At 53.4% G+C, this 27,606-nt stretch overlaps 2 long non-coding RNA genes across 2 annotated transcripts; one reads left to right on the top strand and one right to left on the bottom strand.

The window, feature by feature from the left end:
• Positions 1 to 15,492: 15,492 nt before the first annotated feature.
• Positions 15,493 to 20,335, bottom strand: LOC135283163 (uncharacterized). Its single transcript, XR_010349028.1, has 4 exons — positions 20,112 to 20,335; positions 17,665 to 18,380; positions 17,335 to 17,488; positions 15,493 to 16,403 (listed from the first exon to the last, which is right to left on the bottom strand). It is a non-coding gene; the product is annotated as an uncharacterized LOC135283163 (long non-coding RNA).
• Positions 20,336 to 20,664: 329 nt separating this feature from the next.
• Positions 20,665 to 21,470, top strand: LOC135283356 (uncharacterized). The gene is made up of 2 exons (XR_010349160.1): positions 20,665 to 20,794; positions 20,875 to 21,470. It is a non-coding gene; the product is annotated as an uncharacterized LOC135283356 (long non-coding RNA).
• Positions 21,471 to 27,606: the final 6,136 nt, after the last annotated feature.

Genomic DNA, 27,606 nt, shown 5'->3' with positions numbered 1-27,606 from the left:
CACTTTGTTGTCTCTTATTGTGCTGCTGGCAAGGCTGGAAGCCTCTGGAGGTGAGGTTTGTGTTTGGGTGTTACCAGAGCAACCCTGGCAGGCTGAGAGCCTTGGCCTGTCTGCAGCACATCTGTCCAACAGCTGTTTCCAGTCTGTACCTGTGGGCTCGGGGCCTGCCAGGGGGGCTCTGCTCTGCTGGGACCCTGCAGGGGGTGGGACCTGGTGGGAAGCCAATAACTGGTCCTTGGATGTGATTCCCTGTCTGCCCCAAGGGTTGGACCAGGCTCTGGAAAGTGAATTTACAGTAAAAGGCCAAACTCAGTGTAACCACCCCAGGTACAGGTGGGGAAGTGGGACAGGGTTGGCCACATGGTCTGAAGGGTGTAGGGGGTAAATCCCATGGGAAAGGGGCTGAGCCTGGAGAAAAGGAGGCTCAGGGGGGACCTTGTGGCCCTGCACAACTGGAGGGGACAGCCGGGGGATTGGGCTCTGTTCCAGGGAACAGGGACAGGAGGGGAGGGAACGGCCTCAGGCAGGCTCAGGGTGGACACCAGGAGGAATTTCCTCATGGAAAGGGTGCTCAGGCCTTGGAGCTGCCCAGGGAGGTTTGGAGTGCCCATCCCTGGAGGTGTCCAAGGAAGGTCTGGACGTGGCACTCAGTGCCCTGGGCTGGGGACAAGGTGAGGGTCGAGCACAGCTGGGACTCGATGGCTGGGAGGGAATTTCCAACCCAAATGATTCTGGGATTCTGTGTGGTCAGTTCAGCCACTGCCTGTGCCAGAACATAAAGGACCAGCTATCCACTCAGTGACCCTCACCAGCTCTTGGGTTTCCTTTGCAATCTTTTGGGGTCTTGAAGCTCCCTCTGCAGCACTTTCCAAAAGGAATAACCTCCAGCTCTGCAGGCAGGCTTAGATGGGCCTGGAATCAGTCAGTCTTGGGCAAGAGGCCGGGACAAAGCTCCTCAGCATCCTCTGATGCTCACCCAGCTCATGCAGGAGAGAGGGCTGGAAATAGCCCTGGATTTTGAGTGTCTGTGGCTGGGACCTTGTGGGAAAATTCCCTGTGGTTGCTTCACTGCCAGCAGTTTTCCAAGGGCATTTGCAAGCAGCACATGCCTTTGTGAAATGCAGGGAGCAAATGAAGGCTGGTCTGTGTCTGCAGGGGAGGAACAGCCCCCCAGGAGCAGAGGAACGATGGAGAGCGCATCCCCAGCTGCTGTGGCTGTGGGAGTGGGGCTGGCCCTGCTCCTGCACCAGGCAGGGCTGGCTGAGCCCCCATGGTGCCCCTGGGAGGGACAGGGACCCTGTGCCCCGTGGCATTGCCCTGGGCTGGCTGTCCCTGTGGGCAGGAGCAGGAGGGATCCATCCTGCCTGCCCTGTCCCACCTTGCTGCACTGCTCCAGGGCAATGTGCAGCTTGGCCAGCTTGGTTCGCTGGGATAAGGTGACCAATTGAAAATGCAACATTTTGGTGGCAAACTGGTCTTTACAAACATGTCAGTGTGCCATGGACTGGAAATGGGATTGCTGTGAGGGGGAAGAGGGTGTCCCTTGCTCCCCTCAGGTGAGACCCCACCTGCAGAGCTGCCTCCAGTTCTGGGGACCCAAACAGCAGCAGGACCTGGAGCTGCTGGAGAGAGTCCAGAGGAGACACCTGAGATGCTCCAGGGCTGGAGCCCCTCTGCTCTGGAGCCAGGCTGGCACAGCTGGGGGTGCTCACCTGGAGAGGAGAAGGCTCCAGGGAGAGCTCAGAGCCCCTGCCAGGGCCTGAAGGGGCTCCAGGAGAGCTGGAGAGGGACTGGGGACAAGGATGGAGGGACAGGACACAGGGAATGGCTCCCACTGCCAGAGGGCAGGGAGGGATGGGATATTGGGAATTAGGAATTGTTCTCCATGGAGGGTGGGCAGGCCCTGGCACAGGGTGCCCAGAGCAGCTGGGGCTGCCCCTGGATCCCTGGCAGTGCCCAAGGGCAGGCTGGACAGGGCTTGGAGCAGCCTGGGACAGTGGAAGGTGTCCCAGGGTGGAATGAGATGAGCTTTAAGATCCCTTTCAATCCAAACCAGTCTGGGATCTGGAATTCTATCAAATAGATTTTCTGGGGTCCTGGGGAGGAATGGACACATTCAGGAATGTTGTTCACAGTCACTTTCAGAGGAGAGTCCCTCAGATTTCCTTCACCTTCCTTCCCAAGGTGCAATTTTTTTTATAATTGTATTTCAAAGAGCTGCTTGTGTTTGTCGTGAACCTGCATTTGAATTGGAGAAGAACAACTGCAAAGGTACAATGAGACATTTGGAACATCAGAAACATAGAGGATGGAAAAAAAAATTACCCTCAATTTCTTTGGGCTCCATCCCAGCTCCAGGACAATTAATTCTGTGTTTCTCTCGAACACACTGGATGTTCCCTTCACTGCAGCAACTGCAGAAGATAAGAGCCATGACCTGGCACCAACTCTGGGTGCTGAGGAATTTCTAAGCTCATTTTCTGATAAGAGCCTTCCCAGGGTGGTTGGAAACAGTTTGTTTTCATGGGTACTCTGCAAGGTCAAGTTGTTCAGCCAGGGCCACCCCCAATAATGCTGAGCGGACTGAAATTAGGGTGGGAAATTAGGGAAACAAGGCTGTGGCACTGCAGACCCTGCAGCTCATGGCAGCTCAGGCATGAGGCAGGTCCAGGAAAAGCAGAGGGAAGGAAGGGAATTCAAACTGTAAAACTGCTGAACAAGACATTCCCATTGTCCTTCTGCAAGGGGAGGGGGTTTCTGCTCCAGGGGCTGGGGTCACCCACCCTGGCCAGCAAAGATTGCCTGGGTGTGTTTGAAGTAGAGCAACATTTGCTGCCTTTGGGCTGGATGAGAGCCTGGGAACTGCACAATAACACCTTCTCCCCACTGCATTTTTTGACCCAATCCAATATTTGCATGTCCAGGAAGGAACAATGCTGTTCTCCTGGGCAGAGGGAGGAATGGGGAGCTCCTGGCTCCCCACCACAGGCTGCAGGTCCATAACTCCATTCCCAGCTCCAGCCCCATGAGTGCTGGCTCAGACCAGGACTCAACTCCTTGTCCCTCACAGCAGCACCCTCAGGGTGCCCTGCCTGCCCCAGCTGAACTTGGAGCTGAGCTGCCCCCTCCCTGCCCTCTCCAGGAGCAGCAGCTGGTGCTGGGTGGGCAGTGACCCCGTGGCTGGGCACTCGTGAGCCTGCTGCTCCCTGCCTGCTGGGTGTCTGTGAACAGCAGAAGGGAGAAGCCAGAAGCCAGCAGGATGCACCAGGGCCCTGCATCACCCACGGGGCTGCGGTGCCACTGAGAGGTGCTGGGAAAACACCCCTGGCTGAGAAGTGTCCACCAGCTGGGCCTGCTGCACCCTGCCCAGTGCAGGATCCCCCAGTGCCACCTGCCCAGCCAGCTGGAAAAGGACTCTGCATTTCCAGAGGAGTGGCCATTTGCTGGGACTTCATGCAGACAAGGCCTTGTTCAAGGGGGAAAAGGAGAACAGCTGTGCCTTGGTCTGTGAACAAACAGCCCCCAGAGGCTGCCAAGCCTGGGGTCACCCTGCTGGGGCTGGCTGGGGGAGCTGCGAGGAGAAGAGGCAGCAGGACACCCGGGAGCCCAGGAGCAGCACTCGGGGGGCTTTGGCACTGCCAGGGCTCTCTGCTGCACACAGGCTGCTTGTGTGGGAGCTGGTCCAGGCAAACTCTGCAGCACAGAGGTGCCATTCACTTCAGAGGGACTGGGCACCTCCTTGAAGGACGTACTTGTGTGTTTGAGGCTCTGGAGCAGGGTGAGTTTGCTGGATGGGGCTGGGGCGGAACTGCAGGACACTGAAATGCTTCAGGGCTGAGATCACTCTTGGCCCCGTGGAACGACTGCAGAAGATTTATTGACGTTTATCTTCATTGCTGCAGAAAAATGAGTGGTGTGTTTGAGCCAGAAAGGCAAAATCAGGCTCTTGGAAAAGCTGCAGGGAGAGTTTCCAAAGCTGCTGGTGTTTCAGTGAAGGTTCCCCCACCCCGAGCCTCAAAATGCTCCTGCAGCAACACCCCAGCTGGGAGAGAGCAGGAGCAGGGAGCTGTGTCTGGAGTCAGGGATGGCACAGGGGCCAGGCTGGCTCTGATGTGCTGCTCCCATGAGGGCTGCCATGGGAAGGGACACTTTCCCTGCCAGAATAGCCCCCAGAAGCCTGGGAAGGTGGGAGGATCACTCTTTTTGGCCCAGATTGCTCCAAATAGTTCATGTCTTGCCCTTTGGGGTGGTGCATCTGGGCAGAGCATCACCAGCACCATGTCCTGGGCGAGCTCTGCCCTCCAGGGCTCAGAGCATCCCAGAGGCTTTTGGTCTTAAATTAAATCAGTTAAACAACATCAGGGAACAGCTGGGAAAATGGGGAGGGTGGTTCACAGGGAGCTGATGGAGGCCACTGCTGTGTGCAGTGTTTGTAGGATGCTCCCTGGGCTTGGACAGGGGGTGAAGGGCACCTCTGGGACCTGCTTGGATCTGCTGCTCACCTGGCTCCTTGCTGTCCCTGCTGCCAGGATGGAGCGTGGCTGTGGAGCAGGGCTGGCACACAGCTCCCACCACCGGTGCCAGGCGGGCTGAGGGCTGGGGGTGGAGTTGGGCTGCTGGTCAGGAAATGCTGGACCTCATGCCAAGAGACTCTCTGGGAAGCAAAAAGATTCCCTGGGCTGGGTGGGTGGAAGAGGTGGCACAAGGAAGGCTCTGTGTGTGTCCTCCAAGTGCCCACCCTCCATCCCAGCAGCAGGAAGAGCCTCTGGGCTGTTTGGAAGACACAAACATTTCTGCTGAGGGCTCTGGGAGAGCCAACCACACCCGTGATGGATGCAGCCTGCTTGGCTGGGTGTCCCAGCCGTGGGGCTCGGACCCCTTGGGCTGTGCTGCCCCTCTGCAGGGAGCCCTGAGCAGCCCCAGAGAGCAGAGAGCGGGAAATGCTGGGCTCTGGGGTCACCCTGGGCTGACCCCAGGCCCTTTGGAGGTTCCCTGCTGATGGATTTTTGCCCTCTGCTCCCTTCCCTCAGCAGTTTTCCCAAAGGAAATCTCCAGAGACCACCTCAGGGGGGCTGAGCTGTGCTGTGCACCCCTAGAGCTGAGAGATGGCCACCCATTGTGAAAAACATGTTCACTTGTGAAAATGTAAAAAGTTTAATAAAGGACCATAGAGCAAAGGTTATTATGGCCAGGTGCATCTTGGCACTCAGCTAAGACTACACTGTCATTTTCTTTAAATATTTTTTTATTACATCAGGCCTTTGCATATTCATAGACTTTTATGTGTATCTATAAACTAGTTTACATATTCCAGGAACTATTTTACATAGTTCTTCTTTGGGTCTGCTTTTTTAGAGTATGTGTGTTTCTTGGCTATGGTTTTGGTTCTTTTTTTTTTATTACTTCTAGTTTGGGCTTTGGTTTATATTTTCTTCAGACGGTCAGTGCTGATAGTTGGCATATCTGTAGTAGGTGTCTTTATCTTATGTTTATTGGATGTTATCCCATCCAAGCAGCCATTTTAACACAAGCATAGCTATTTCACTACTGTATCTAAGCTTAATTAACAACAGAAATAAAAACTAGATCTTTATAACAGAGTTACTTTAACATCACACATATAAAATCTATTTAAATATTTGCCAAAAGCCAATATTATAATATGTATCCCTAACAGCATCCCAGCCCATGCTGGCACCCTCAGCAAACATCTGGAGCCCTCTCTGGCGTGGCTGGTGGCCCTGCGTGTCTGAGAGCTCCCTCCTGGCCCTGGCAGCCCGGCTGCAGTCTCCTGCTCCTCGCTCCGAGGTATTTTTAGCAGGAGCTGCATCTGCTCCGCTGTGGCCGCCACTCCTCCGGAGCCGATAAGGGAGCAGCGAGCAAACAATCGCGGCCTCAGTTATTTTTGGCTCTGAGGAGCTCCTCACCAGCAGCATGACTTTTTAATAAACAAAATCCCCTTCATCGAGGGCGCGGGGGAACAATGGCCCCATTGATCCCCCGCGCTGAGGAGGCCGCAGCAAAGGAGCCACGGAGGGCCGGGCTGGCGGGCGGACAAGGGGCTGCAGAACAACGGGGCTCTCTGGGAAGGGCAGGAAAGGCTCCCGGGACAGGAGCTGAGCTTCCTCTGTGTCCTGGGGTCTGTCCTCCCTGGCAGCTGGGAGAGGACAGAGCTGGGGGTGGGAGCCCACCCATGCCATCCCAGGGAATTTGGCTCTGAGGTTTGGGGGATGTGCCCAGATGGGATCTGGGAAGGTTTGGGCCCAGATGGGATCTGGGGAGGATTGGGCCCAGATGGGATCTGGGAAGGTTTGGGCCCAGATGGGATCAGGGGAGGTTTGGGCCCAGATGGGATCAGGGGAGATTTGGGCCCAGATGGGATCTGGGGAGGTTTGGGCCCAGATGGGATCAGGGGAGGTTTGGGCTCTGCAGGAAGAGGAGCCAGAGAAGGCCGGGTGGCTGCTGTGGGTGGCACAGGGACAATGGTCAGGAAAGGGCTTGATGGAGGCCAGGACCTCCTGTCCCACTGTCCCTCCTGTCCCACAGTCCCTCCTGTCCCACTGTCCCTCCTGTCCCACTGCTCCCACTGTGGCTGCTTTGCTCCCACATTTCCTCACCCGGAGCTGGAAGGGACCCCCAAGGATCATGGGGTCCAGCTCTTGAGCAAATGGCCCCTGCAGGGATCAAAGCCCCAGCTTGGTGTCATCAGCAATGTCCTAAGCACTGGGACAGCTGAAGAGGCTCTTGGGACACTTCTGTTGAAGCAGACTGGGTTTGGGGAAATGAGAGAGCAGCTGTGCTCAGGGCAGGTAAAATCTCAGTGTCTGTGCTGGCTTGCCCGGGTTATCTGGAGATTTTGGGATAGCTGTGGGATCCTTCCCCAGGCCTCACAAGGGAGGTTTGCTCACTGGGAACAGCTCAGGCAGCAACACAAGATGAAGACATCTGATAAAAGGGTTTAGTGGTGAGGAACATCAGTTCTGGGGCCTTGTTAAAGTCCTCTGGAGATGCCCTTTTTGTCAGGTCTGGCATCAAGATGTTGTGAGGATTTGGCTCTTTGCCATAGGAGAGGGGTCTCTGCTCCCAGCATCAAACTCAGATCTCTGCTGAGTTGCTCAGCTCTTCCCCGTGCACTTGGCCAACGTTAAAAGGGGAATAAAGTCTCCTCTGGAGAGACATGGGGCTTATTTATAAACATTTTCAAGTGTTCTGAGCTGGGCAGATGAAAGGGGTTGTTAAAGTGCAAACCAAAGTTTTCTCATCAATCCTTAACTGTGTGATAACAGCTCAATTGACCCTGCTAGAGGAGCTTTCCAGCTCCTTTTGATTGCTCTGACAGCTGATTGCTGCAGCTGGAGAGATGCTCAAATGTCTGCAGCACTGACAACTTTCTGCAGCACCCAGCCTCCTCCTCAGCTCTGTGCTGGTGTCCAGAGCTGCCTTCCTGGGTGTTTCCTGGGAAAGAATGCACCTTGGAACAAGCAAGACAGCCAGACAGGATGATAAAATCAGGCTTTTCATTTATTTACATGCCAAAAATGTTGGTTTTTGGACTGCAGAGGATTATGGTCACGTTGTCTGATTCAACATGGGCTTGGCATCCACCTGGAGGAACAGGCAGGCCCCAGACTCACTGGTGAGACTCAAGACCAGCTCTCAGGGCAGTCCCCATCTGTGTCATCCAACTTCTCCAGGCTTTTTCCATGTGCTGGTAGAGCTGCTCCTGCCAGGAGCTGTTTGGGTCAGTGACAGATCTTGCACACAATGTCTGTGTGAAAACTCCAGGGAAAGCTGGGCTGGCTGCTGTGGCTGGAGGAACAGGAGAGAGCACCAAGGATTCAGGCGGGGCCTGACTTGTTATCTGCTGGCATCTGCTCAGAGCTGTGCTCTTCTGGGAGCCTCAGATGTGGTCAGGGCACTGAGGAGGAGGGGAGGGCTGGCAGACGAGCAGGGCTGGGGCTCTGGTGATGTGATTTCCAATCAAGTGATGCCCCACAAGCATCCTCAGATGGGGATCATCCTTTGATGGGGCAGACAAAGAGCTGCTGTCCCTGGGCTGTGCTGGATCTGCAGGTCCCAGCACCACCACGCTGCTGCTCTGCTTCCAGCCCAACCCAAACCCACCTCCAGTGCAGCCACAGGAATGACCCTGCTGGGCCAGAGCTGCCAGCTTGCCTCCAGAGTGAGGTGAAGTTGGGAGGAGTCTTTTCCTCCCAAAGGGACAGTGACTTTCAGAAAAGTGGCTGGAGGTGTGAGAGGGCTGAGCTCAAGGGATGAGACCTCAGCCCCTGGCACAAGCCCTGCGGGCCACTCAGCCCTGGAAGAGGAGCTGTTTCCCATCAGAGAGCTGGGACAGGGACTCAGGTGCTCCAGTGTTACTGCAGGACCCATTTTTGCCCCAGTCCTGGCTCCAGGGTCCCCTGTCCAGAGCATCTCAGGGGGCTGTGTGGAAGAGGGGAAAGCCTGGTCTGTCCCTCTCTCTGGAGCTCAGATTTTGGCTCTCTGAGCCCTTGCCTGGAGGTTCCTGTCTCAGTCCTGGTGTCATCCTGCCCAGAGCCCCCTCCTGGCTGCTGCAGGGTGACCCACGGTCCTGAGGACAAGGACAATGTGCATTTCCTGTGCTGCATTCAGGCGGAATGTGGGTGCTGGACGTGCCCTTGTGCCAGACAGTCTCACCCTGAGATGTTTCTGTTCCGTCTCTCTCAGCTCCTGCTGTCTTGGCTGACCTTCATCCCCAGCTGAGGAGGAAGCTGTGCAGAGAAATGCCAAATACCAGGTGGGAAATAGGAGCAGGATAGGAAAGTTACCACTGCTGAGTCCTTGGGGGAGCAGAGTAACAAATCCTTCCACGGAGAGCCTGGCACAAGGCCACCTCTGCAAACAGGAAAATGCTCTGCACTTCCATGTCCAGGGACAGGGCTGGGGGGATGACATGGACACCAAACATCCCTCTGCAGGGAGGGCTGAGAGCTTGGGCATCGCTCCCCATGTGCCAGGGTACACCCAGACCAGACAGGATCTTGCCTGGCATCCAGAGACTCCACCAGCTGCCCCTCCTGCAGCTTCCAGGCTTGAGCATTTCCAGTGGCCTGGGCTGGTGGCCCCAGTGCTGGGCCTTAGCACAGGGCTCAGGCACAGAAACATTGACCCCTGCGTGGTCCTACCCTTCCTCCTTCTGGCAGGAGCTCTGAGATGGGTCCTGGGCGCTTCAGCTGCCCTGTTGTGTCTGCAGCAGCAATGGGAGCCACAGCCAAGCACCTGGCTCCCACCCCAGGCTGCTGCTCCAGGTGTTCTCCAGCTAAAGAGGCTGTGCTTTGACACAGGGAAGGCTGGAGAGGTTCTAATCCAGTGGGTCAGTACCAGCAACATTGCCTGGTCCCTCTGGTTCAGACAGGAGAGGAAGGGAATAATTGGGAAAAAACCTTACAACAAAGGAGGGGAAGATTTTCACTCAGCACAGGCCCAGCCTGAGGAATTCCCACGGGGGGGATGGTGTTGGGTGCTCCTCTGGACTGGGAAGGAGCTTGCAGCCTTTCACACTGCACTTCTGGCCCCACAGACTCCCAGAGGGATAAAGTGTCCCCTGGCCATGGCTGGGGACGAGGCTGTCCCTGGCAGCTCCGCAGCCCTTGGTGATGGGGTGGGGAGAGATGGGGCACACCAGCTGTGCCACTGCAGCTCTCCCAGGGCTGCCTGGCCTGTCCCCAGGGAGGGGTGATGGCTGTCACAGCATCCTAGGAGCCAGCTGGGTCAGTCTTGCAGGGCTTAGAGTGTGGCTGCTGAGCTAAGGAGGTTTTTACAAACGGTGGGGAAGTGTCTGTGGTGGAGCAGCAGGAATGTGCTGGCTCAGGAGGAGAGGGACATTTCCAGCGTGTCTGTCCAGTGATGGAGTCCACAGGCAGGTGTGTGGGGATAGGGAACAGTGCTAGGAACATCTGCTAATTAATCCAGGAAAAGTGGTACCCCTTGGAGAAGTGGGAAAATGTTCCTGGGTCTTCCTTCAGCCCCATCTCCAAGAAGGGAAGATATCCAAGGTGATCTCAGCTCTGGGTCCTACCCTGTGCCTGTGAGCTTGAGAGCAGAGAGCCTGCCCAGGACACTGGGCCAGGGGATAGAGGAGAATGAGAGAAGCTTTTGGCTCATCTTGGCAGGCCCACGTCTGGTTTGCTTTTGTTTCTGTGTCTCTTTATAGCACTTGTGAATGTGTTGCTCCTGTTTGACTCTTGGGAATAGATATTTGCTTGCACCATCAGCCTGGCTTATGTTCATGGGAACTTCCCAGCTGGCTGCCAGACTGTGAGTCACTCCATCCCTCTGGGCACAGCAATCCCCAAAATCAGGGACTGGCCTCTCCTGCAGCCCTGGCAGACCCTGGCTGCCTGCTCTGGAGAGGGAGGCAGAGCTGGGAGCCCAAGGGCAGAGCTGGGCTGGGAGAGAACCTGGAGGAGCAGCTGAGCTGCAGCCAGGCCCAGGGAGCTCTGCTCTCACTCAGGAGCTTGGATTCCCTGTGTGGAAGCCTTCTGGAAGAATTTTAGCTCGGATGCGAGCCCATGGGTGCCAGGGCCAAAGCAGGCTGGGCTGGGGCTGCATCCCTGCAGGACACAGAATTGTTGCTTTGCTGACCCTGCCTGGCAGCAGGAACAGCTCCAGGGGCTGCCCAGGAGTGCAGGAATGAGCAGGAACAAAGCCCTGCACTCTCTAGAGGAGCTGGAGGCCTGGCAGCTGTGGGGAAACTGAGGCAGAGCTGAGCCAGGGGCGACTCTGGACTGGGGGCACAGGAGGAGTGGGTGAGGAGGGGCAGTGCCCCTGGAATGTCACACCCCAGGTGTGTCACACCCTGTCACCACTGCCAGCTGAGGCAATGCAGGGACAGGGGATGACCAGGAACCTTCTCAGCCCTGGGAGTCTGGGGATGTCCTGGCACCGTGCTGGGTGGGAACAGCAGCAGTGACAGGGGTGTGACAAACCCCCAGGCAGGTCCCCACAGCTCTGCTTCCCAACAGGTCCCATCAGGACTGGAAGTAGAGGGGCTGGAGAGGGGCTCCAGGACAGGGACAGAGCTCTGCAAGGGCACCAGGGCCTGGGTGGGATCCTGGCTATAAACGCTTGGTGCCACTCCAGCATGAGCACAGGTGTGGGAAATGAATTAGTAGAAAATGTTAAATTAAAAACTTGATAGAAGGTTTATATAGTGTGTATTTGTATACAAACTTTAAGATAAGAAATGTTGACTTAGAAATATTATAGAATAGGATAGATATTGTTGAGAGAGAAACTGAACTAGAAATAAGTTTTAAAGAATGGTTTTGTAAAAAAGATTAGATATTTTAGAGAAATAGAATCCAACACACAGGGAAAGAGAAAATGCAAACTTTCCAATGCTTTTGGTGTTTTACACTTCTATTTTGGGAGCAAGGAGATAATTCCAGCAATGATATACTTTTGTCCCCTGATGTTTTCTTTATTGATCCAGAGGCATGAGGACAGGTTTTTCTGTGCTATCACAAGCCAAATAACCCCGCTGTGCTGAGAGGTCCAGCTGTGAGTGCCCTGTACTGGCCTGGTCTCACTCTGCTGCAGTAAATGCATGAATGCCAAGGATTCCCCCAGATCCCTTAATATCCATAAAACATCAGCACTGTAATCCCCAGGAAAGGGTGTGAATGTTGGGTATGATAAGGCACCAGCTGAGGGTATTGTAATGACAAACAGCCCTTTTTCCTGGGATTTCTGGAGGCAACAAACCACAATTAGAAAAGCATAAAAGATAAAAGCACCCTGGCTGTGCTGCAGCAGAGGAGCAGAGCCAGGGCTGAGCTCGGAGGAAGGGTTTCACTGGGTCCCTGTGCTGGGCCAGAGCTTTGGGAAAGGTTCTGAAGATGAAACCCTTGTGCCTCTTCCCACAGCGCACCTGGCAGAGCTCTGAGATGTCCCTTCCTTTTGTCAGCTGCTTTCTCAGCTTGTGCTGCAGCCCCAGGATTTTGGGCTGCCATAGAATGGAATCACAGAAAAGAATCCCAGACTTGTGTTGGAAGGGACCTTAAAGCCCATCCAGTGCCACCCCTGCCATGGCAGGGACACCTCCCACTGTCCCAGGCTGCTCCAAGCTCCAGTGACCAACCTGGCCTTGGGCACTGCCAGGGATCCAGGGGCAGCCCCAGCTGCTCTGGGCACCCTGTGCCAGGGCCTGCCCACCCTGCCAGGGAACAATTCCTAATTCCCAATATCCCATCCATCCCTGCCCCCTTACTCTGTCATTCCATGCCCCTGTCCCTCCATCCCTTGTCCCCAGTCCCTCTCCAGCTCTCCTGGAGCCCCTTCAGGCCCTGGCAGGGGCTCTGAGCTCTCCCTGGAGCCTTCTCCTCTCCAGGTGAGCACCACCAGCTCTCCCAGCCTGGCTCCATAGGATAGAAACCCTCCTTCCCTGTCAGGGTACTTTGGATCCAGGTTTTCTCAGTCACAAATGTCTCTGCACAATGTTCTGAGCTGAGTTTCCAGAAATGCAACTTTTAATACACAGCAAACCCACGTTTTGTACATCTCCTTTTATTTCCTGCTTCTCTACCAATTAAACCAACATGAAAGCCATAATGCCATAAAATATGGGAAACATCTAGAAGAGGAATCATGAAATAATTTCCTCTTGATGTAACTAAGAATTCCATCCCTCTCAGTGAAACTACTTGTAATTTTTGTCTAATTACACAGCTTTTTATGGTGCTAACGAGTGATCCACAGTCAATATCCTACCAGGGCTCTGACTTGTTACTGCTTTTGAAGTGGGAATCTTTTCTCTCTCTTTTGAATATGAGTAAATGTAATTCCATGGTTGGGTTGATGCACAGATTCTAAATGTTTATGTATTTCAGTAACAGTCCTTTGTGTTTCCTCAACTTTACATCATTGCCAATATGAAAAACACCAGGGCTTGGAGCAGCCTGGGACAGTGGGAGGTGTCCCTACCCATGGCAGGGGTGGCACTGGATGGGCTTCAAGGTCCCTTCCAGCCCAAACCATTCCACTATTCTGTGATTCTTTGATTTCCCTCACACACAGCCCCTGACTGTGATTTTACACTGACATGGGCACTTCTGGCTGATTTCTTCCCTGGTGACTGCCCAGATCTGCTTTTGTCTAGAGTGGAGAGAAACTGCACAAAGAAGCTTCAGACTTGATATGAGGGAACATTTATTTGGTGAGAAGGTGATCAAACACTGGAACAGGGTCCCCAGAGAGGTGCTTGATGCCTCAGGTCTGACAGTGCTCAAGAAACATTTGGACAATGCCCTTAACAATGGGCTTTAAATCTGGGTCAGTCCTGCTGAGGCAGATGATCCATGTAGGTCCCTTACTGGACTATTCTATTCTATTCTATTCTATTCTATTCTATTCTATTCTATTCTATTCTATTCTATTCTATTCTATTCTATTCTATTCTATTCTATTCCTTTCACTGACTGAAATTCTAAATCTGAAGGAAAACCCCAAATGTTGGTATTTACCCCAGGAGAGATGATAACAGATTTCCACTCAGTAACACCAGGTTATTTCGTTCTGTTAACATCCAAGCATAAACATTAATGCAATCCTAAGTCTATTTAACGTCCATCCAGAGGATCACATTTAATTTGCTGTACTCTTCTGGAGTTAGGACATTATTATCATTATCCAACCATTCATTTAAAGCACTGAAATGCACAGCCCATAAGCTCAAAATGAACTGCTCTGCCACAAAGGAGAAATTAGCAATCAGTCATTCAGTTTTGGCCTGCTCTTAAGAAAAGTTTTGGTTCCAGTGTGACCACACTCTCTGACAGGAAACTTTCTCCCAGAACAACTGGGCTGCTCTGTGGTGAAGTTTTATCCTGAAATCCACTTTCCCATGCACTCCACTTTCACATTGTGGCTCCGCCTGAGCCTTGGGAGAGTCTCAGGAGGGGTTGATTCATCTCTGGTCCTGCAGAGCAGGTGGGCAGACCAGAGCTGGTTTCGCTGCCCTTGAAACACTTTGTGCATCTCCAACACTTGGCTGAACACCACAAACCCCCTCTGCAGGGCTGAGATGGCCCCAGGATGTCACCAAGGCTGTGTCACCTGTCACTGTCCTTGCTTTGCCAGGGTACAGCTGAAAAATGAAGTTTTTCCATGAGGCTGTGGCCTGTGGAGAAACAACATTTGCAGTGAAGCTGTAAATCAGTTGCCAGGCCTGTCAGGTACCATGACTGCAGTTTATTTTTATTCATATGTAGGAAACAGCCTTTTCTTCTGGCAGCCCAGGACCACCTCCCCATGCTTTCACCACCATCCCTCCACTTTGGGGCCAGGATGTGGCAGCTGAGCAGCGTGGCCTGGAGAAGGAGCATTGCTGCTTCCAGGGACAGGGGGTGGGCACACTGGGGAATGAGAGGCTGGAGAGCAGAGCTATGGGAAGGGTTCTGGTTAATGGCCAGTTGGACATGAGTCAGCAGTGCCCTGGGGCCAGGAGGGATATCCCTGTCCTGAGGGCATCAGGGGCATTGCTGGCAAGGTCAGGGAGGGATTGTCCAGCTCTGCTCTGGGCCAGGGCAGCCTCACCTCCACTCCTGGGGCAGTTTGGGGCACTATGATATAAAAAAGATATTAAGGCATGAGAAAGTGTCCAAAGGAGGGACAAGGATGGGGAAGGGTCTGGAGGGGCCCATGAGGAGCAGTTGAGGGCTCTGGGATTGTTCAGCTGAGCAGAGTGAGGGCAGAGCTCCCCGGGGCTGCAGCTCCTCCCGAGGGGCAGCTCCCATCCCTGCTCTGGGACAGGGACAGGAGCCAGGGCACGGCTGGGGCTGGGCCAGGGCAGCTCAGGCTGGAGCTCAGGGCAAGGCTCTTCCCCCAGAGGGTGCTGGCACTGCCCAGGCTCCCCAGGGAATGGGCACGGCCCCGAGGCTGCCAGAGCTCCAGGAGCCTTTGGCCAGCGCTGCCAGGGATGGCCAGGGTGGGGTTGCTGGGGGGTCTGGGCAGGGACAGGGGCTGGGCTGGGTGATCCTGGTGGGTCTGTTCCAGCTTTCAGCTTATTCTGAGATTCTGAGTTCACCATGGAGCACACCAAGCAAGTGTGGTCACTGTCTCTGCTCTACAAGGGTGGATGAAGGCCAGTCCCAGGCAAGACAGGGCTTGAAGAAGCTGCTTTTGTAGCAGTGCTGGTCATGGGGAGGAAGATCCTGGCCTCAGCACTGGCCTTGGGCATTGGCACCCAGCAGCTGCTGTGCCAGAGGGCTTGGCTGGTTTGCTGTAAATAACTCCTGGAGCCTGTGTGCTGTGCCCGGGCCTGTGACGGCAGGGGCTGGGACTGAATCCCCAGCACATGATCCCACTGGCTCCGGTCCATGGCAAAAATACCTCAGGAGGGATCAAGACTGCCCTGTAGTCAGGACAGCTACCATCTCTTACAAGAGCAGCCAGGCATTATCTGCCCACAAAACACTGCTGCTGAGGGATGTCTGGAGCCCAGCAGATCTCACATGACCGGGGAAATTGAGGACTGAGCCTGGAAGTCTGGCTGCTGCCTCAGCCCTGAGGAGCAGCCCAAAGACATGGCTTTCAGAGCCTCATGCCTTCCAGACAGCTCTGACCAAGGCCTGCCTTCCCCTGCCCCCTCTGCCTCTAGATCTTTTCCATCATTTTTGGTTCTTCCTGCCAAGAGGCCCCTGATTCCTGCCTCTCACCACGGTGCTCTCACAGCTGCTGGCAGCAGAACTCCTGACTGCTCTGTGGGGACTGGGGACAGAGGGAGGTTCTCTGCTCACTGCTTATGCTGCTCTTGCCCTCCCTGATCATCCCCCTTCTCTGCTGTCCAGAGGATGCTCTCTGGAAAGGAGCTGCTGGACAGGCTGGACAGCTACTGCCAACTCACCAAGCTGGGCAGGAAACCTTCTCTCCTTTCTTCCATGTAGCAGAAATACATCAAAACATTCTTCTGAACCCACATTTAACTCACTTGAGGAAAGGTGTGCCCCTTTCCTAAGTAAAGGGGAGACAAAGAGTAGAGAAAGAACCTTTTTCCTGAATTAACCTCGTCTCGTCTCATCTCATCTCATCTCATCTCATCTCATCTCATCTCATCTCATCATCTCATCTCATCTCATCTCCTCATGGATTGATGGGAGATTCCTTCCTCTGCTTTTGTCAGTCTACAGAGAAGCAGTTCTTAGACATGATCTAAGGAATACCTGTGGGAAGGGGCAGCCATCTGAGAAGGATCAAGAAAAATGTCCTGTTCTCCTCTGCCCTTGGGCTGCTGAACTTCACAAATCCCACCAACGTCCACTTGACTACAGCAAGAACTTCAAAAGTTCTCTGGAAAGCCAACACATCAGAGATAATGGGCTGGGGGTCTGGAGGAGGAGGGCTGATGTGCACTGATGGAGAAGAGGCTGCAGGGGAGGAAGGCAGGATAAAAATGTGAGATGGTGCCCAGGGTAGGGTTAAAAGACGCTGACGACTGAGGCAAGAGGGAATTTCCATGGCTCAGTCTTGCTCTGCACATTGCCTGCCCCCAGCCTGTGAGATTAATCACTGCCTTTCACCAACACCAGAGCAAAAAGATCCCTCCCCGCCGATATAATAATCTGAAAATTCCACAGTTCCAGTTTAGCCAGAGCCAAAAACCTCATTCTGGAGATGCTGCTCCATTTTTCAAAGTCCCTCTGCCTTTGAAGCTCCTGATTTCAGCGGGATGACGCTCCCTTCCCAAGGAGCGATCCAGCACAGTCTCCAAACCCTATGAATCACTCTGGCCTCGGGGAATTGCCACAAGTCACTTGAGTGGCTAAAAATATCTCAGAGGAAGCAGCACAAAAATACCCAGATCCGCTGACGCTGGGCTGGGAGGGCACACTCCAAATTAACCTGGTCCCGTTTCTGCTCCTCGTTCCCTGCAGGGTTATTCCTCAGTGGGAGCAGATCCGAGCAAACACAGAGGTTTGTAGGACACTTGGTTGGTCTTTAGGGGGAAAGGAGTGGTGGAAAAAACATTTGTGTGGCTTAAAGGTGGCCCTCAGCTCTGATTTCATGGGGATTCTGAAGTCCAGGGGGTTGTTTCAGATCCAGGAGTGCTAAACAAGGGGGCTGATGGTACTCTTAGAATTACAGAATTAAGCTTGGAAAAGGCCTCTAAGACCATGAGTCCAACCATTCCCCTGGAGTGCACTGCCAAGGCCACCACTAACCATGTCCCCAAGTGCCACATTTACACATCTCTTGAATCCCTCCAAGGACGGTGGCCCCATCGCTGCCCTGAGCAGTTCCAATTCCCTACCACCCTTTCCATTGGGAATTTTTCCCTAATATCCAAACTAAACCTACCCTGGAGCAACTTGAGGCTGTTTCATCTTGTCTTGATGGTGTCTAGAGCTCGGTGTGATTCACCTCCCCTGGAGCTGCTTCCAGCTGTGTCCTTGTGTTTGTCTGAACCAATCTTGCCAGGAAGATTTCATCCCAACAGCTTCTCAGTGGGAAGCTACGGGTGGCAGAGGGACAGATGGGTAGAGCACAGCCTGGATGTGGTGCCCAGCTGCCCACGGGCCCTGCAAGGAGCTGCTCCCTGAGATGGCTCAGCACAGAGCAGCAGCCGTGCTGGTTCCCCAGGCTGTCCCAGGCAGTGTGGCCAGGAAGGGAGTTCAATGTCTCACACACCTCCACAGGTCCCATCCAGGCAGGAATAAATCAGTCCATCTCAGAAATACACTCTTCTTTTCCTGTGATAATGAATCTTCCCCAGCCTGGACTCCTGCAGATCCAGCACCATCCAGTCCTGGAGCAGGAGGTCCTTGGAGGTGTGAGCACTTGGGGGTTTTAGGAGCATCACACTCATCATCAGAGAGGGGATTATCCCACCCAGTGCCTCTGGCCAAGGGCAGATTTCTCCTACAGTCACTTCTAGCTCATCTCAGACCGTGAGTTCACAGCACAGTGCTGGTTTGCTGTCCACTGCTTTCCAAGGAGGCTGATGGTCAGATGCCAATGTCCCCATGGGTCTGTCCCACGTCCTCAAGGACATCAGAGATGTCCAAAGACAGTTCTTTGTCACTCCCACGTCAGCACTGGGAGGCTGCCAGGACAATGAAATTCAGCCCATTGAGTCCAACTGTCCCATGTGGAGGAGAAATATCACCTAAGCAGTGAGAGGTGACCCAGACTCCTGAGTCTGATGTCCTGTGTTTCCAGGGGAGGATGGACATGGATGATTGTGGCAGTGGCCATAATGTCAAGGACAACACAAGCTCTCCATGTTGGTCCTGTGTAGAGAACACACACTTTGACTTTATGACAGCTTAGAATGATGTCACGTCCCAAATGGAAACTGGTTCCAGTGGAGGAGTTTGGCTGTTCCCCAAATTCTGGAGCAAGAGCTGCTGAAATGAAAGGGGGAAGTCATTTGGGTTGGGAAAAGGGTATACATCTAAAAAAAAAAAAAAAAAAAAAGTTTGCAAACAAAGCAAAGAATGAAAAAAAAATTTGGAAAGAGTCAAGTAAACATCCTCCATGATGATATTTCCAGACAGTAGAACTATGGTGCAAAGCTGGCCTGGATTTGTTTATGCTGGAGACAGTCATATCCGAGTGGAAGATGATTGCATTCACTTCCAGAAATAGCTGGAGAATACAACCACCAAACATCACCCTTGTACAAAGGTTACATCTGCTGGAGGAACAGCACAGATCCCAGGCAGCCAAAGCCCAGGCACTGATGTCATGGACAGCAGCAGGAACATTTCTCTGAGTACAGGGTACCTGGGATCTCCTTAATTTACAGGAATTTGGGCAAATGATTAAAACAAAGCTTATTTTCCTGTGTTTTTTACTGATTCCACACACACTGCCTCTAAGTGACTGAAGTTATTTCTGTTCCCCAGCTCTGTCAAGGTGAGGTCTGAGCACACAGCATCTGCTGCAGCCTCGCTTTGTCCACTGAGAGAAAATCCACAAAACGCCACCACAATAGAAAGCAAAGCAAAATAACAAAAAAACAACCTGCTTAAGCCCTTTTTACCCACTAGCATGTGCTTTATTTAGGTGGCCCTTGATACCCCCTCCCCAGTGATAGGTGGGAGAGGGGTCGGAGCTGCACATCCTGAGGGCGAGCTTGGGGCCAGCTGCTGCCCACTGGCACAAGGCCAAGGAGCCCAGGCACCAAAGCCAGAGGAGAAATGCAGCCCCAGTCTGTTTGCCCCACGCTGGCCCATGGAGGGAAGTGTTTTTCCTTGGGAAGGGCTCTTTGGGATCAAGAAACACGTTAATAACCCAGTGGAGCCTGTCTTGCTCCTGGAGCCGCTTGGCTGCCAGCCCGGGCTGGGATTGAATTACCGAGGAGAGAGGAGGAGAGGGGAGGAAAGAAGAGGAGAGAGCCCCTCACGGTGCTCTCCAGCGGGTTTGGGGCTGGTTTGTGCCAGTCAGCAATGCAGCAAGAGTCAGGCAATGGGAGAGACACCAGAGACAGGAAATGGGGGATACCAGGGCCAGGAAATGGGAACACTAGAGCCAGGAAATGGGGGATACCAGGGCCAGAAAATGGGGACACCAGGGCCAGGAAATGGGGGATACCAGGGCCAGGAAATGGGAACACTAGAGCCAGGAAATGGGGGATACCAGGGCCAGGAAATGGGGACACCAGGGCCAGGAAATGGGGGATACCAGGGCCAGGAAATGGGGACACCAGGGCCAGGAAATGGGAACACTAGAGCCAGGAAATGGGAACACCAGGGTTAGGCAATGGGGACACCAGAGACAGGTAGTGGGGACAGCAGAGCCAGGAAATGGGGACACCAGAGCCAGGAAATGGGGGGACACTAGAGCCAGGAAATGGGGGGACACTAGAGCCAGGAAATGGGGGGGACACAAGAGCCAGGAAATGGGGAACACCAGAGCCAGAAAATGGGGACAACAGAGCCAGGAAATGGGGGACACTGGAGCCAGGCAGGGGGGGACACAAGAGCCAGGAAATGGGGGACACCAGAGCCAGGAAATTGGGGATACCAGGGCCAGGCAATGGGGGACACCAGGGCCAGGAAATGGGGGATACCCCTGTGATGTCCCGTGTGGGGATCTCATGGGTCCCACCCCGCCCAGGTGTCAGCTGAGACCTGGCTCGGTGTCCGAGGTGCCACGGGCACTGCCAGAGCTGTGACCCCAGGAGCACAAAGGGGAGGATTTGGTGCCAGTGGGAGTGGGGTGCAGCAGTTGCTCAAATCCAGGTTAATTTTCTGCAGGACAGCCAATGTCCCCTGGCTGTGTGGGCTGGTGGCAGCTGCTCCAGCCAAGGACAGGGCTCTGAGGTCCCCCTCACCCCACTGCGTTTGCTACTGGGCTCTCTTGCTCCAGAATTTGGGGAGCAGCCAAACTCCTTCCCTGGAACCAGTTTCTATTTGGGACATGACATCATTCCAAGTTGTCACAAAGTGTTTGTTCCATATCCAGCACGGAGAGCTTGTGTTGTCTTTGGCATTATGGCCACTGCCACAATCATCCAGGGTTCTCTGGGCATCTTAAGAACCCTCATCCCATAATGGAATCATGGATATCCTGAGCTGGGAGGGACCCACCAGGATCACTCAGCCCAGCCCCTGTCCCTGCCCAGACCCCCCACCAACCCCACCCTGGGCATCCCTGGCAGCGCTGGCCAAAGGCTCCTGGAGCTCTGGCAGCCTTGGGGCCGTGCCCATTCCCTGGGGAGCCTGGGCAGTGCCAGCACCCTCTGGGGGAGGAATCTCTGATGTCTCATTCAAAAAGTTCATGGCAAGATGACAATGAGGCTTCCATTCCTCTGGTATTTTTTTATATTTTTATCAAGCCATAAAACACTTTCTGTGGATAAATGGTGTTAATTTGAGACTTGTCCTTTGGCAGAATCAGGGTTTATCAGGAGGTCGCAGCCTGTCCAGATCTCCTTCTACCTGGCACACATGGACACATCCCTGCCAGCTGCAGATCCAGGAGGATCCTGGGATTCACTGCTTCAGAATCAGAGCCTTCATAACTCACCCCACTAAAACATGTGCATGCTCAGTCTGATACACAACAAGCCTGCTCTAGAAATTCACCACTCCTCTGATGTTTGTGACGAGAAGTCAGCATGGATTTCAGAGAAAATGATTGATTCAGGTTGAGTGTCACGTGCTGAGATCCCTGTGAAGTCAGGTGTCTGCATGACAACACACCCAGGCAAACAAAACCCTTCCTGCTGATTCTGCTCTGCACTGTTGAGGTTTTTCTGTCAGAGAAGGCTGGTGTTTATGGCCAAGGAATTTGTTGTCAATCCTTGGCTGTAATTTACTTCAGTGGATGCATGTTATACATTTTGGCACACAAAGATTAATGCAGGCTCATTTTTAAAGTATTCTTATGTGTTTTAAAATGAACACTGAAGGCCTTCAGCACTTGCATACCAAGCACTTTCCATCTCTCTTGCCATCTGTATTGTATTAAAGAATATAAAAACTTCAGCTGGGCTATTCCTGCTGAATTCCCTGGGATAACTCTCAGGAAGAGGGCCGTTTTATGATGGGCTGCCTCAACATTTCTTTGTATTTAATAGGAAAAAGATCCCAAATCCTCTACAATTCTTCAGCCCTTTGCTAGGGGAAGGAATTAATAAACTTCTGTTCCTCAACACAATGCATTTACACCATACTTTGCTGTTCAACACATGTGGGTTGAGAACTTGGGAGTAAATATTCAGCCTTTCCCTCCCTTCAAATTCTGACTTTGAAAATTAAAATTTTAGTGGCAAGTGATGAATCATCATCAGAATTCAAACCATATGGTGGAAGCACTTCTCACATTTTCAACTCTTCTCACTGCTGCTTCTTCCTTGAAAATAACTCAACAATAGATTATTTCCCTCTTAGCTAAACTGTAATGAGCCACATGAAATGCTTTGAAATCCTCATGGTTTCAGACTTTAGAAACCACAAATATAAGTATGAATATTTTAGCCAAAGCTTCCATTTTTCTCTTCAAAGAGTAGTTAATATAATATTGGTGATACATGGAGCTTTGTCCCACAAAAGGATCATTTTATACATGGAAAACAACTGTACTGAGCTGGCTGTCAGGAGTGTGTCCGTGGATGATGAACTGTGCTGCACATCTGTGCCTTCTGCAGTGCTCCTTTGCTTATTCTCATGTTTTGCTATTTCTTAGCAACAAAAGGAAGTTTGAAGAGCTTTTTTTTCCCCTAAAAATTGCACTGGAAGTGCCTTTATGTTCCACTTTTACACTTGACAGCGCACCACGAGCATTTGAGGCATTTCCTTTGCTCATCCTGCTCAGCCTTTGGAGTATTCCCACTGTCTGTGCTCAGTCCTGTATCCATGGCCATGGAAAAGGCAGCAGCACTTCCAACACCCTCATGGTGAACTGAAAATTGCTCCTGGAGCCAGTCACAGGCGAAACGATGACATAAATACAAGATTCTCACTGGCCACGGGGAGTGCTCGGTGCAGCTTTGGTCCTGCCCTGCCCCAGGGGCTGCTCACCCCCTCCTCTGCTGCAGCAGGGTCTGCTTCAGGGCTGGGACAGCTTCAGGTTCTGCTCCTCTGCTCAGGCTTGGGGTGTCCTGGAGCCCAGAGAAATTCCTCTGCTCTGGAGCTGGCAGAGCTGGGGGTGCTCACCTGGAGAGGAGAAGGCTCCAGGGAGAGCTCAGAGCCCCTGCCAGGGCCTGAAGGGGCTCCAGGAGAGCTGCAGAGGGACTGGGGACAAGGATGGAGGGACAGGGGCATGGAATGACAGGATAAAGGGGCAGGGATGGATGGGATATTGGGAATTAGGAATTGTTCCCTGGCAGGGCGGGCAGGCCCTGGCACAGGGTGCCCAGAGCAGCTGTGGCTGCCCCTGGATCCCTGGCAGTGCCCAAGGCCAGGCTGGACAGGGCTGGGAGCAGCCTGGGACAGTGGGAGGTGTCCCTGCCCATGGCAGGGGTGGCACTGGATAATTCATGTCCCTTCCAGCAAAACCTTTTTATAATTTTGTGATTTATTAATCTCTGTTGGGGCCCTGAGTAGCCTGAATGCATCTGCTGGGTGTTTCCACTTCCCTGAGGTTTGACTCAGTATAAGAAACATTCAGAATTTTTTTTTCTGTGCCAAACTGCCTACATTTTGAGTCAGAAACTGAATTTTGATTTTCTGTCTTTGGGCTGTCCCCTGGCTCAGAGCCTGGAGAGGACAGTGAGATGAGGGGGACCATCCATCTCCTTCCTGGGCTCTGATGGGCTTTGCTCTTGATATGATCCTCTTTTTACATAAAAACATTTTCAGTTTGGGGGTGGTTTGTTTTTAAACCAGGCCCTTTTCAAGGTAACAACAGAGTGTGAAAAAAAAAAAATTCTGGGTAAAAAAGCCATTCTGAGAGTTTCTCTGCCCCCTGTCTCCAGGGTCCCCCTCAGCACGTGCCTGTTGTTTTGAGCAGGTGTAAAAAAAGCAGCTCTTCTGAGACATAACTTTGAGTGAAACTATGGCAGCTGAGCTCCTCCTGGCAGGCTGAGAACAGCCTTTGTAATTTCCTGAGTGGTTTTTGTTGCTCAGGAGAGCTGGTGAGGCTCAGGTGAGACCCCACCTGCAGAGCTGCCTGCAGCCCCAGGGCCCAGCACAGCAAGGACACAGAGCTGATGGAGCAAGATCAGAGGAGGCACCAAGATGACCAGAGGGATGGAGCAGCTCTGCTGGGAGGAAAGGCTGAGAGAATTTGGTTTTTTCAGCCTGAGAAGAGGAGCTGTGGGGTGACCTCATTGTGGCCTTCCAGTACCTGAAGGGAACCTGGTACAAAGATGGAGAGAAACTATTGACAAGGGCCTGGGAGGAGAGGACAAGGGGAATGGCCTCTCACCGAGAGAGAGCAAGCTTGGACTGGCTGTTGGGAAGAAAATCTTCCCTTGGACAGGGAGACCCTGGCATAGGGTGCTAGAGAAGCTGTGGCTGTCCCTGGATCCCTGGCAGTGTCCAAGGCCAGGCTGGATGGGACTGGGAGCAACCTGAGAGATGCTCCCAGAAATGTGGAGAAGCTGCTCGGGGGGTTCCAGGCCTGTTTGCCCATAAATCCCCCCGTTCTCCTCGGGAAGGTCACCCCAGGCTGTTCCCAGGGGCCATCCCATGGCTTATCCTGCCCCATACTTCCCCACAGGCCCTGGCCACAGCTGGGCTCCCCAGGGTGGCTCCTGCTGAGGATTTGGGGCAGAGGGGCTCCGCTCCACCGTGTCAGGTTTCCATCCTGGCTCCTCCCTTCCTGCCTTTCCAGGCTGAGTGTTCCCAAAATATCCCCCGTTCCTAATCAGAGAGACAGAAGGTAGCCTTGCTCCTGATCTGTTTTGCAGACAGTGGCTGCTCCTCCCCATGGCCTCAAAAAGTCTCCATCAGCAGCTGTTAAAATCAAAGAAATCATACCAGGATAAAGATTTTACACTTCTTATATTATAATTAATTGTTTTTTTCTTTTCCCTAAGAGGAGTGTTGAGATTGCCTCTGCTGGGTTGATTTAAATGTTTCTTGTATTAGAATTATTATTTTTGTTCCCCTAAGAGGAAGATTATGATTTCCTCTGCTGGGTTTGCATCTAATAGAAGAAGGATCCTGACCATGCCTTGCTTCCCACTGGATTCAACCCCACACAAGCCCTGAGCAGGGGCCACACTGCACAAAGAGCTGCTGTAAATCAGCCTGGCAGCAGCAACAAAATCTGACAGCACCAAAAGAGCCCCTCGTTGGCTCTGCACACTGGAAAGGTCTGGCCCCGTGGCAGGGTTTGTGTTTAGAAATGCTGATTTGTCCATAGCCTGGTTTATATATTTATTTCTGTATTCTGAGTGGAGCTGTTTGCTTTGGCCACCTGAGGGGCTCTCTCTGTGTTTGGTTTCCAAAGCACAGCCCTGGAAAGGGAAGGGGCAGAGTTCCTCATTTGTCAGCACAGCCTCCAGGATTATTTTTCCAGGTGGATTTTGCAAGAGGCACAAGGCAGGAGAGGATTTTATGCAACCAAGCCAGTCTTGGCCCATCCCTGAGGGGGATCCTCTCCATCCTGAGAGCAGCACAAATGCAGCAGCCAGGTGAAAAATGCACCTCTGGTTTGTTCCCTGCAGTGGAAAGGAGGGAGGGAGGGAGGGGGGGTCCGAGAGCTGCAGGGGGTTTTGGGGTTGGTCTCTGCTGGCTCTCATGGATCTGACAGGTGGATGTGGAACAGTCAGGACTGCAACACCTTTGGACATTCCCCAGGTCTCCCAGCTGGGAAGGGGGCCCTGGAGCCTGTGCAGGGAGCAGAGCTGCCCTGGGGATGCTTTTGGGGCAGTTCAGAGCCTGTGGGAAGCTGAAGCCAAGCACTGGGAGCAGCACTCATGAGCTGGGGGTGTCCCATGAAAAAGGAACAGGAATGTTGCTGTGCCTTTCAGTGGAGCCAGGAGTTCAGGATTTCGGGAGTTCAGGATTTCAGGATTTCAGGAGTTCAGGATTTCAGGAGTTCAGGATTTCAGGATTTCAGGATTTCAGGATTTCAGGAGTTCAGGATTTCAGGATTTCGGGATTTCGGGATTTCAGTATTTCAGCCTCTCCCTGAGGGGTGGCCTGAGCAGGGTCTGGCAGCAGCCAGCCAAGGGTCTCTCTGCAGAGCCCAGCTGGTGACTGCTGGTTCTGAAGTGGTGGTAGAGGCACTGAACTGGGGCACTCAGCTGTCTAATGCAGGTGATGGTGCTCCAGAGACCTGCAGCATCTGCAGGGCTGGAGGATCCAGCACAGACCTCCAGAATCTGCCTTAGGATACCCCAAACACCAAACCAGGCTTGTATGGGCAGCTGTCCCTTCCTGGGTGTCACTGGCAAAGCTTTGCCCCCACCCTGGGGATGTTCCCCAGTGCCCAGCACAGACCCCCCAGCTCTGCCCTGAACCCCACCAGCATCACCCAGAACTGGGCTTAGGCCAGACTGAGTCCAAAGCAGAGGCTGAAATTCCATGGGTTTTTCTGAGATGCTCATGCTCCTCCTTTGGTTTTTCCCTCCCTTCCCTCCACTGGGAAGAAGCAGGGAGTGAAAAATCCTCCCTCCACTTTTCAAGCCTGTTTGTCTTCATTCAGCCTCATGTTCAGCCCCTGGAAGGGACTTGGGGCCTGTCCAGCTCTTGACCACACTGGGGAACAAGCAGAGGTGCTAACCAAGGTGGAGTTGTGCCAGCCTGAGTGGAATATTGCCAAAATCCATGGATCCACAAGGACGGTGCCCAGTCCTGTCCTTGTCACCAGGCTCCAGGACCAACCTTACCCAAACCAGGGCACTTAGCTGGAGTTCATGATTTTAAACATGAGAGGGAGGGAGGCATTGCAAGGCTGAGGAGTCCTTGAGACAAATACAGCACTGATAATTTCTACCAGACAAACATAACCACTTTTTGTATACAGTGACAAAAATAATGGGAATAACAAACACAGTGGGTAGAACATTTTGACTTTTGGTGAAGCACTGGGCACTGGAAATTTTTTAGCATCCTTTGGTTGCCCACTGGCTTGGGCAGCCCTAAAGTCCTGGTGAATGTTCAGCAACCACAGCTCTAGATGGGCTCTGCAAGGTTTACCTTCCTAAAAAGCACCAGCCCAAGTAGAGCCAAGCTCTGTCTCCAAGTGCCACAAAGGTAAATGAATCCAGATTGTTCTGAGGTAGAGCAAGTGGCCTTGAGAGCTGCTTTGTTTCTTTCCTAAATCCCCCAAATGAGGGATGTCCTTTATCTCCTGTGTCACCTGTGTGCTTTAGTGTCTCCCACACAGCTCTGGGACATGTGGGAGCAGCAGCCAGGAGCAGCTCCTGCCCGGGCCAGGTGGTGCTCACAGGGCAGAGAGAAGCTTGCAGGCAGTGCCTGGGCTGGCCAGGGGTGGGACTGTCCCCTCCCAGGGCAGGAAAAAGCCAGCCCACAGCCATTTCTGCCCCAGGGCCTCGATGCCAGACATGAGAGAGGGATGGAGCTCGGACAGGGCAGAGATGTTCCCCCAGGGCAGAGATGTTCCCCAGGGCAGGGACATTCCCCAGGGCAGGCATGTTCCCCCAGGGCAGGGATGTTCCCCAGGACAGGGATGTTCCCCCAGGACAGGGATGTTCCCCCAGGGCAGGCATGTTCCCCAGGACAGGGATGTTTCCCAGGGCAGGGATATTCCCCCAGGGCAGGAATGTTCCCCCAGGGCAGGGATGTTCCCCCAGGGCAGGGATGCTCCCGAGGGCAGGGATGTTCCCCTAGGTCAGGGATGTTTCCCAGGTCAGGGATGTTCCTCCAGGGCAGGGATATTCCCCCAGGACAGGGATGTTCTCCAGGGCAGGGATGTTCCCCCAGGGCAGGGATGTTTCCCAGGACAGGGATGTTCTCCAGGGCAGGGATGTTCCTCCAGGGCAGGGATGTTCCCCAGGACAGGGATGTTCCCCAGGGCAGGGATGTTTCCCAGGGCAGGGATGTTCCCCAGGACAGGGATGTTCCCCAGGGCAGGGACATTCCCCAGGGCAGGGACGTTCCCCAGGGCAGGGATGTTCCCCCAGGGCAGGCATGTTCCCCCAGGGCAGGGATGTTTCCCAGGGCAGGGATGTTCCCCCAGGGCAGGCATGTTCCCCCAGGGCAGGCA

Source organism: Passer domesticus, chromosome 18 (genome assembly GCF_036417665.1).
Source record: "Passer domesticus isolate bPasDom1 chromosome 18, bPasDom1.hap1, whole genome shotgun sequence".
Classification (NCBI taxonomy): Eukaryota; Metazoa; Chordata; class Aves; order Passeriformes; family Passeridae; genus Passer; species Passer domesticus.
Note: the sequence above shows the minus strand (reverse complement) of the source record. Positions and strands in the feature narration are given on the sequence as shown.